The sequence below is a fragment of the Apteryx rowi genome, unplaced genomic scaffold (assembly GCF_003343035.1).
Source record: "Apteryx rowi isolate R43461 unplaced genomic scaffold, aptRow1 scaffold_315, whole genome shotgun sequence".
Taxonomy (NCBI): domain Eukaryota; kingdom Metazoa; phylum Chordata; class Aves; order Apterygiformes; family Apterygidae; genus Apteryx; species Apteryx rowi.
This window is the reverse complement of record NW_020449586.1, coordinates 343388-353144: the sequence shown is the minus strand read 5'-3', so window position 1 is coordinate 353144 and position 9757 is coordinate 343388.

Genomic DNA, 9757 nt, shown 5'->3' with positions numbered 1-9757 from the left:
GCTCCCGGCCACCCTGCCGCCCCCCTCCTCTTCCTTCTCCTTCTCGTCTTCTTCTTCTTCCTCCTCCTGCTGCCGCTCCGTCGCTCCGCACCGAGCCGGGCACTGCCGCCCCAGGCGCGGCGCTGCTGCCCCGCGAAAGGATGCAATGGGCGCCGCGCCACTGCGCCTGCGCGCGGACGCCGCGGGGCCGGGGGGGGGGAGGGACGCACTGCGCAGCCGCGGAGGGCCTCTGCGCATGCGTGAAAGCGGCTCTGTGGGAGGGGGCCAGTGCGCAGGCGCACCAAGCCCCGCGAGGCTGCGGAGAGTCAATGCCCTTGGTGGGCATGGCGTGATACTGCGCATGCGCATCATCCCTCCTGCCTCAGCGGAGCCCCCTGCGCATGCGCTCATGAGGAAGGGGGGGCAACCGTCCCTGCCCCAGAGCATGCCGGGAGCAGCCCGCACTATATAAGGGCCGCAGCCCTGGTGGGGGTCCATTGCCTAGTGACAGTGGGGTGGGGAGGGGTAGTGCCATTGTGGTCTCTACCTCATACTGCCTCTGAGGGAAGYTGCTGTTATATTTTGCTCATTATTGACCTGCTGTCCTTTGCTCTGCCCAGCACCTTGTTCTGTTGYGCGCCATTGCCCCTCTTGCCTTTCCTTTCCTCCTCCCTGAGGTCCCCTGTCCTTCTGCTGGAGGTCTGGTGCCTGCTGTGGGCCTGCGGTGTGTCTGYTGCAGCCTGTCTTCACCCCAGAGCCAGCAGGGTCCCCCCGCTCTGTCAGATCGGGCCTGGTGCAAGGGTGCCTGTCCCTTCTCCCCTCCTGCTGCCTGCTACTGACCTTCAGCTGTGGAAATAAGAGAAATGGGGGCACTGGGCAGGACCATCCTCCTCTTCCCTGCCCACACCTCCTCCAGCAGTGCYGCCAGCTTCTGGAGTTGTGGTCTCTCAAATGGTTCCCACGTTGTGGGCCCGTTTCTCTCATTTATGTTCAGCTGCGTGGCATCAGCTGGAAGCATAGGTTGCCCATGCTGCGTTGCATTCCTCTTCCAGGTGCTTTGGACTTGACTGGGAGCCAGTGGCTTCCCCTGTTTTTCTGGTGGAAATGAGCATAGGGCATGAGATTTGTAAAGAGCTGACTCACAGTGACTCTGTTCATRCATGCTGCTGTCTGCAATGATGTTTGCTTTTGGGGCAGCAGCAGCCTGAATACCTGGTAGTCGGGAGCAAACTTGGACATCTAACAAGCTTACTCCCCAGGGGTACAATGAGTCAGTGTCCCCAAATGCAGTATTACCCTGTTAAACTGTGTGTGTTGGTGCGGACCAGAAGAGGAGAGTCTAAAAAGATCTCTGTAATCTTGCGTGGTGTGACCCTGGGAAGTTTTGGCACAGAGAACGCCTGTCTGCTACAGGCTCCCTTCACTCTTGCCTGTAGAGCACCTTCAGAGGTTCCCGGGGCGCTCTCTGAGGAGACAGAAGATGCCTTCGAGAGCTGCCACATTATTTCCTGAAAATACCGCAACAGATGCCAAACCTAACCACAGAGTAGGCCGGAAACGCTGCTGCTGCGTCATGCTGCTGGCTGCACCCAAAGCACATATGGTCTCAAGTAGACATCTGACCAGCGTTTCCTGAAACCACACCAGTTGCTTGCACCATGGAGCATATTTCAGTGCTGTCGAAAGTGTGTCTTGCTGCAAATGTGGCAGACAGCAGGCACCCACTTGGCTTCTTTTTTAGCAGTCTGGGAGTGGGCAGAGTGGCACCAGTGGTCTGGTTCCCATGCAGATCTGTCCGGCTATACTTACTCCTGTAGTGCTTTGAAGATGCTTGGGCGTTTGTCTTTCTCGTTGTGTTAAAGATAGCACAGGCGCTTTGCTTTCGTCCCCAAAAAATGATTCACTGGTGCTGGATTTTCCGATGAAGATAGACTGACACAGAAATAGCTTGCTGGTCTTTGCGCTGTCTCCAAACCTGTCTGTTTCAGTTCCTCTCCAGCACATTGCAAGCTTGGGAAGTCTAATAACCTTTAAACATTAAGACTTCCAAATATTCTTGGCTTTGGAATCTGCTTTGAGCCATCAGGTCCTACAACCCGTGACTTACATAGACCACAGGCATTTGTTATTCCCACCACAGCATAACAAGAAAGCGTAAGAAGCTAAGATCATTTTGGAGAGTTGGAAGCTGTATTTCCTGAACTTCTGAATCAATATACTCCAAATTTACAGCTAGATTGTTTCATACATGCCTGTGTCTGTTTTGCCATTTTCAAGACAGTCTGATGTTCTTCRCTGACAAAGTATTCTGGAAAAATTGGTTGTAAACTAAAAGACAGGCTCAGCTTTTATGGAGAGACCACTGGAGTACATCAGAGAGTCAGCTGCAGTTTCAGGAGCATCCCAAAGGCARTGTCTGCCCAGCACTTGTGGAGACTTCAACGTCTTGTTGGGAAAGAAATGTTTAGGTCAAATGCTTTATAAAAGAAAGATAAGGTGAACACTCTGCCTACATGAAACTTGAATATTGTCCTGCTCCTGCTGTTAGTGTTCTGTGATACTGCCGTGACAACTATAAACTTACAGTTGAAAATAAGGAATTATTTGAGTCAAAATGTTTTGAGGTCCTAGCCCAAAGAAGGCTTGAATCTGATGGCCAAATTCTTTTTGCGTTAATCGCATGAAGACTTCCGTGGATGTTGGCTGGAAGTTCCTCTGAGAGAGACCAAGAGATTTCTTGCCTGCTTTTACTGAGAAACAGGGCGAGAAGAGGTGCAGCTTAAGCTGGAATAAAGATGCGCGACAGGAGGAAAGGGGATTGAAAAGGAGGATTTCTGAATCTGAGTGCATTAATTACCTGAGTGTTGGGAGAAATATATAGAGTTGCCATATCCTCGTTTAAATACACAGAAGGTCACTGGCTTGCTCTTTGCAAGTTGTGGCTAGCTCATATATACCATCTAGTTGCTAAATACCCAGGGGCAATTACAGCAGCCCTGTCTTAAAAGGCATTGTTAAGATGATAAAATTAAACAAATCAAGCACTAAGACCTTTGGGAATGTAAATATTTAGGCTGCTTGTGCAACCTGAATCTGTCTCACGTATCCTTGTGTGTCCTTACGCAATCTCCAGTTACACGATACCGCACTTTTCTCCCAGCTGCTCTGCTGCGCAGGCAGCGTTGCGTACCTGAAGGACCTGTTGCATGTAGGACTTTGYCTTGCTTGTTGCAAAATTCAGAAGACGCAAGGCAAAGGGATTGAAGCAAGTCTGATGGTTAAGGCAGCTGGGTTTCAGCCAGAGTTAGATCCTATCCTTGCTTTTGTCAAGAAATACGTATGGGATGCTGGACAGGTCTCTTAATCCAACTAGTTTTAGGCGCTTGTTAGTTCTTCACCCTACTTTCTGTGCTGACTGTCTCTCCTGACTTGATTCCAGGTGTGATTTAGAGTGTTTGCAGCCACAGCTGAAGTCACGGAAGTTACCCTTTGCAAATCTGAGATACATATAATCCTAAATAAACTGAAGTCTGGGCAGACTTTCATGGGCATGGCATGGATATTTTCCCAGGCCTCATTCTTGGAAGTGATTTCAATCATTTTACCTGTAAAACGAARTTGATAGCCAGCACATAAAATTTCAGTCTGAATAGTTAAAACACAGACAAGGAATGTACATGTGAAAACGTGACAAAGAATCTCACTCTTTCTAAGGGTGCTCAGTAATCCCAAACTGCCTTTACCATTTTATGTTATTCTGGGTTGTGTTATTCTGGGTCAAAACTAACACGAGATCCCCCAAACAGGTATTTCCAYGACAGAAATGCAAAATCTGCTGGAAAGAACAACTCTAGGAGTTAGCTGAGAGCTTAACCTAGCAGTTCAGAGGGCAGGAGAGATTTGCCCGCAGTGGTGGAAACCTGTGTGCGCTCTCCACTGCTGAGCCTGCAGCCCACAATAAACCATGCTGTATTTCACAAGAGGGGGCGAGGAGGAGGGAGAAGATTGTTAGAACGTAACGAGAAAATGAAAAGAGACGATTTTTCACATCCGCAATCAGCTCTGGATTATCACCGATGCCTCAGGCTGCCCTCAAAGGCTGTGAGAGAATTGCTACGAGGCAGTAAGAACGCGTGCGTGATGCAGGGTGCTGGCTAGACCTTGCAGAAGAAATGCTTATCATCTAATTGGGAAGGAGCCTCTCCCACGAAGGACTTCACTGAGCGAAATGCAGGGMGGTTTTTGGCTAGTTGACAAAACTATCTGTCTATCAGTTGCTCTTCCAGTCAAGGAGGAGCAAGGCTTCAAGGCTTCCCCCCTTCCCAAAGTTCATATTTTTCAGTCTATTGCAGGTCCTGCTCTGGGCTATCCGGGCTGATGTATATTAATACTTCTCTAGACTGTGAACTCCAGGGCTGGGATCTTGCTGCCTTCAAAGTCTGCAAAGAGCTGAGCTTAATTTTTGCATGGCACATCAGTAACTGGCACCTGTCCCCGCTCTGTGCGACGGTGTGGGTTGTCTCAGCCCGGAGGCTGGTCTGGAACTGGATGCGCTTGATGGAGTTTGCTTCTTTAGATGTCCAGTCCCTCTGCCCAGCGCTCTTAGTACGTGGAACTACAGGTGAGGGAGTGGGCGTAAAGGATCTTCCCCCATGGAAGGAAGTACCTGATCTGCAACAGGCCTGTGGGTTCCCTCTAAAGCCAATGGGCTTCTCCCAGGTGACTCTTTCGCGATTGCACCTCGTAGGGAAGGTGAGATCCAGGGCTTGGTAGGAGGAGTGAGGACAGGGGAGCAGAGAGCGCCACGGCTCAGAGACACGATCGTGTCATGACTCGATGAGTTCTAGGCATCTTCTGAGCCACCACAATCATCTGTGCGTGTGCTCATGGTTGATCACAGTGACGAGGAGATGGGTGTTAATGGATGCTGCACCCATCAGAGCTATAAAGGCCTCAACTAAGAGGGAAGGTCCACGTCCAGGAAGCGTGGGTAGAACTTTATAGCATGCTATATACTGGTACTAACTACGATGTCCATCCACAGGGAGRAGAGGGGCAGGCGTACCAGGCCACCCCTTCCTTGTGCCACATGCATGGTGCATTGCACAGACCTTTCCACTGCAGCTTTCTTGGGTCCTGGGCTCTCTCCACTGAGCAGAAACACCCCAAAGGCTGTAAAAGCGACCACAGTTTCTCTTGCTGCACCAAAAAAAAATCCACCTGTCCTCAAAGCACGTCCTGCTTGATTGCAAGCAGCGAGTTGGCAGATGCTGTGGGAACAGCGGTAGGATCTGAACGGTGGCACCACAGCCAAGTAGGGAGGTGGTGCTGGAGACGTTGGGCTGCGTCTGTCCACAGACTTCTGACGCAGCCAGCAGCGCGATCGCTGGCCGGCACGCCGTGGTAGCTCGGCCTCGCRCAGGCTGTGCCGGTGGGACACGTGGGTTCCTCCACAGCCGCTTGCTGGAGGTCACTGCCCGGCCGCTCCAAGGGGAGGGAGTTCACGTGAGCGCTCCGTAATGTAATCCTAACAACAGTCCGGCACGCTTCAAAATTAGGAATTAGCCTGGGGAGGGGTGCTCATGAGGTGGCTTGGCTAGGAGGACCGTGGGGTCGTCTGCTTCAGCAGGGGGATGGCAAGGGGGGCAGCAGCTCACATTGGCACGCCGGGAGCTGGAAAGCGTCTAAGCTCAGCCTCAAGTCCCTTACTGGGGCAGCGGGAGATGTATACGGATCTGCTCCCCGCACATCCRCACCCCTCCAGCAGCAGTTCGCCATCTCCGTATGAGCATCTTAGTACTTCTGGCCTCGTTTCGCTTGCTGCGGGGCGGCGATTTACTGGTCCGATCTCCGGGGCAGAAATAGCTGTACGTTACAGGGGGAACGTGTTTCCTTCGCTCCGTACTGAGCTGAGAGATCTTCCCAGCAGATGGTGCCTCTGAGCTTGGAGAGCGGCTGGCAGGGCCTGGGACGCTGCCCGCACTGCCCTGCCGCACCTGCAGCCGCTCTGCAGCCAGCGCTCGGTGCCCGCGAGGCATCCGGGAGCTTAAAATTGCTGCCTTCCCCTGGACTAGCCCTTATACCCGCTTCTGCCACGACTACGTGCCGCTACTTATCCCCTGCAATAGGTGCTCTGCTCGGATCAGATACCTTCAAAAATGTCGCGGCGAGAGTGTATTTTTAAGGCTCGGTTTAAACAGTGATAAACCGGGGCAAAGCCTGGGGACATGGGGTGGGCTCGAGGTTGCGCTGGTGCAAATACATCTTGAATCCTTTCTGCAGCCTGCCCCTCGGATCTGGATATATTCAGGAATATATCTGACTCTGGTATATTCCTAAAGAAAAGCCACCCAGAGTGCTGCCGGCTCTGGAGGTAACAGGGAATAACCGTCACAGCGCACACACACAGACGAAGCCACACGGGTAAATGACACTATGGGAATAAATCTAGAGGATTTCGCTTTGCAAAGGAATAAAAAGGGCTTTTAGAGAGCAGCAGCAGCGTCGCACAGCAGCACCGGAGCACGGCACGGCCATCGCGCGTGGGGAGGGCGGACGCACGCCTAATCCACAGCYGAGGAGCCCGGCTGCTGTGCGATTCCCTCCGCTTTCCGAACGGCTCCAAAGAGCGAGAACGAAGCCTAGGAGAGAACGGGGACAGCCGCCGGCACAGAGGAGCAAAAACGCGCGTTTCTGCTCTGCTCACGGCGAGCCCCTTCGTCGCGGCGGGTTCTCGGCGTCCTCCCCGCGCGGAGACGGAGGCTCTGCCCTCCGGAGACCCCCGCCTCACCCGGCGCTCGTGCCCGGGCTGCCGGGACCCCGAGATGCCGCCCGAGATGGCGTAAAGCGCCCTGTTGTTCAGCCTTCGTCTCCTGCGAGGTTCAGGCAGGACCTGACCTAGAAACACGCTCGCTCTTTCCGCATGCGGCATCCTTCGYGTTTTAATCCTCTGGAAGCGGAGCTGCCCAAGCTCCTGCCGAAGGCTTTGCGTCCACCCCAGCAGGCACCTCCTGGGGAAAGTCCTGCAAGGGCTTCTCAGGCGGGGAAGCGTCCAACCGCCGCCTGCGCGTATTCCTAGCGGGATCAGAGGCTTCGAGTCCTCGCTGCTGTTCCCGCAGCTGCTCGCGTTTCTGCTCCACCGCGGACGYGCAGCTGACGCTCGCCGGAGATGCTGCCCGTGGAACGGGAGGCCACAGGCTCCGGGGCCCRGCTGGCGGCCGCGCCGTCACCAACCTGGACCTCGGGCTGCAATACGAGCCTGGGGACGCGTCCCAACACCTGCTCTCCCGCGGCCACTCGGGTAATTTATTTAAGTCATGAGGAGGGATGAAATTTTAGCCTCCGCGGCTACGTCCGCGGCGCTCGCGAGCAGCGGCCGTGGGGCAGCAGGGAGCACGGCGCGTTCGCCGCGCGTGGGCTCCCCGTCGCCCGCCCCCAGTGCCCAGGCCCCGGCTGTCACCCTGCTCTGGACGGCCCCCTCCTGTCCTCCCTGGGGACAGCCGGGGGCTCGCACGGCATCATGCTGTCACCGAGGCTGGGGACAGCCAACGGCCACCCGCTGGGGCCTCCGAACGCCCGGTGGGCACGGCCCACGGCATCCAGGCGCACAGCTCCCTGGCTCAAGAGCTGGAGCACTGGGACGACTGGGAGTCAGGGCATGGGGAGGACTGGGAGTCAGGGTACTGGGAGGACTGGGAGTCAGGGCACTGGGGAGGACTGGGAGCCGAGGCACTGGGAGGACTGGGAGTCAGGGCACTGGAGAGGACTGGGAGCACTGGGAGCTGGGGCATTGGGAGGCATGGGAGTCAGGTCACAGGGAGGACTGGGAGCTGGAGCACTGGGAGCACTGGGACCTCGGTGCCCAAACTCCCCCGCGCACCGCGCTTGCGCCAGGGCGACTGGGGCAGCTTGCGACTGCTGAGCAGGGATGAAGCGGGCGGTGCTGAGCCCCGGGGCCGCATCCTCCCGGAGCCCGGAGCCCGCTGCGCTCCGAGCGGAGCTGCCCAGGCTGACAGCAGCACCCAAAGCTGCTGCTCCGACGCCCGGGGGGAAGAACCTGCCCTCCTCGAGACGCAGCCCCCTGGCAGCCACCGGAGCCACAAACGCCCGCCGCAGGTTTGCTTTGCCTCCGGGGACCTGGTAGCCCCTGACACTGCTCCGGCGGGATTCCCGCCTGCGGAAGCGGCGCTGTGCGGCACAAACAGAGCAAAACCTGCCGGATGGTTTTTCCCTGGCTTTTGGAGCAAGAATCGGTTTTGACTGTGTCCGTSTGGTTGTAAAGCCGAGAGCCTGAGCTGTCATTAATTTGGCCAGTCCAAGCGACCCCCGAATTACCTCCGAATGAGCCCAAACGGGCCAGGATCAATACCCCGGAGCAACGCCCACGCCGGGGCTGCTGCCGGAGAAGAGATGCTGGAGGCAAAATCCGAGGGGATGCATTAGAGTAACAGCCGCATCCGAGGGAGAAAAGCCGGAGGGGGGAGCCGCGCACGGGGCAGCCGTGCAGCCCAGCGTCCCTGTCCCATCCYGTCCCGTCCCGTCCCCGCCGGCTATATTTAAAATTCCTCCGCGTGCAGCCGGCCGGCGAGAGCACGTGGCCGGCGTTCCCCGGCTGACCTCCGGCGCCGACCTTGCCGGGTGCCCTCGCGCCCGGCCACCCGCGCGTCCCCGGGCGAACCCCAGCGCTGAGCAGCGGGAACCGGGATGGGGTGGGGGGGTCAAGGCAAATTCACCCTCTCGGCGGGGGAAAAGCGGAGCCGCCCCGGCCGGCGGAGAGGCGACGCTTCGGGGCGCCCGGCGCCTCCCCGGATGGRGCCCGGATGGCGGCACCGTGCCACCGGCCAGCGGCTATTTTTAGGCGGCTCGTCGCAGCGCGCAGCCATACAAGGAGCAGTCGGCCGGCCCGGAGCTAGCGCGTCCCCGGGGCACCGCGTGGCCGGGGGCAGTGGCGGTGGCGGATCGTCACCTCGCCTCGGCGCGGGCGCCCCGGGGCCCCGCTCTTCCCGAGCCGCCCTCCGGCACCCGGATTAGCGCCCGGCGAGGCGCGGCGGCCGTTCCCGGCGCGTGACAGCCAGCACGGAAATAGCTCGTCCCGGAGCGTCGCCCGGCCGGGCGCCGGGGGCAGGACGAACCGCCCCGCCGGGGACGCGGGGACGCGCAGCGTGTCCCGTCCCGTCCCCACCGGCCACCCCGCTCCCGGTCCGGCCCTGGCACCCACGCGGAGCCCAGCGTGGCCAGGGATCACGCACCTCCGCATCCGTTTCCACGGGCGGAAGGAGCTTCCAGGAGGCGCAGAGCCGGCAGCACCCCGGGCTGGGCACCGCCACTGGGGACGGCCACCAGGATGCACCCCATGGCCACCAGGGACAGCCACTGCGAATGGCCACCAGGATGCACCCCATGGCCACCAGGGACGGCCACTGCGGATGCACCCCACGGCTACCAGGGATGGACCCCATGGCTACCTGGGGACGGCCACCAGGATGTACCCCATGGCCACCAGGGATGGCCACCAGGGATGCACCCCATGGCCACCAGGATGCACCCCGTGGCCACCGGCAATGGCCACTGCAGATGCACCCCACAGCTACCAGGGATGGACCCCATGGCCACCCGGGGATGGCCACCAGGGACGCATCCCATAGCCACCTGGGCATGCACCCCACGGCCACCCGGGGATCACCCCCCGATGGCCACCAGGGATCGCCCCATGGCCACCAAGGGACAGCCCCAAAACCACCCGGGGACGCACCCCACGGCCACCCGGGGGTGACCCCAC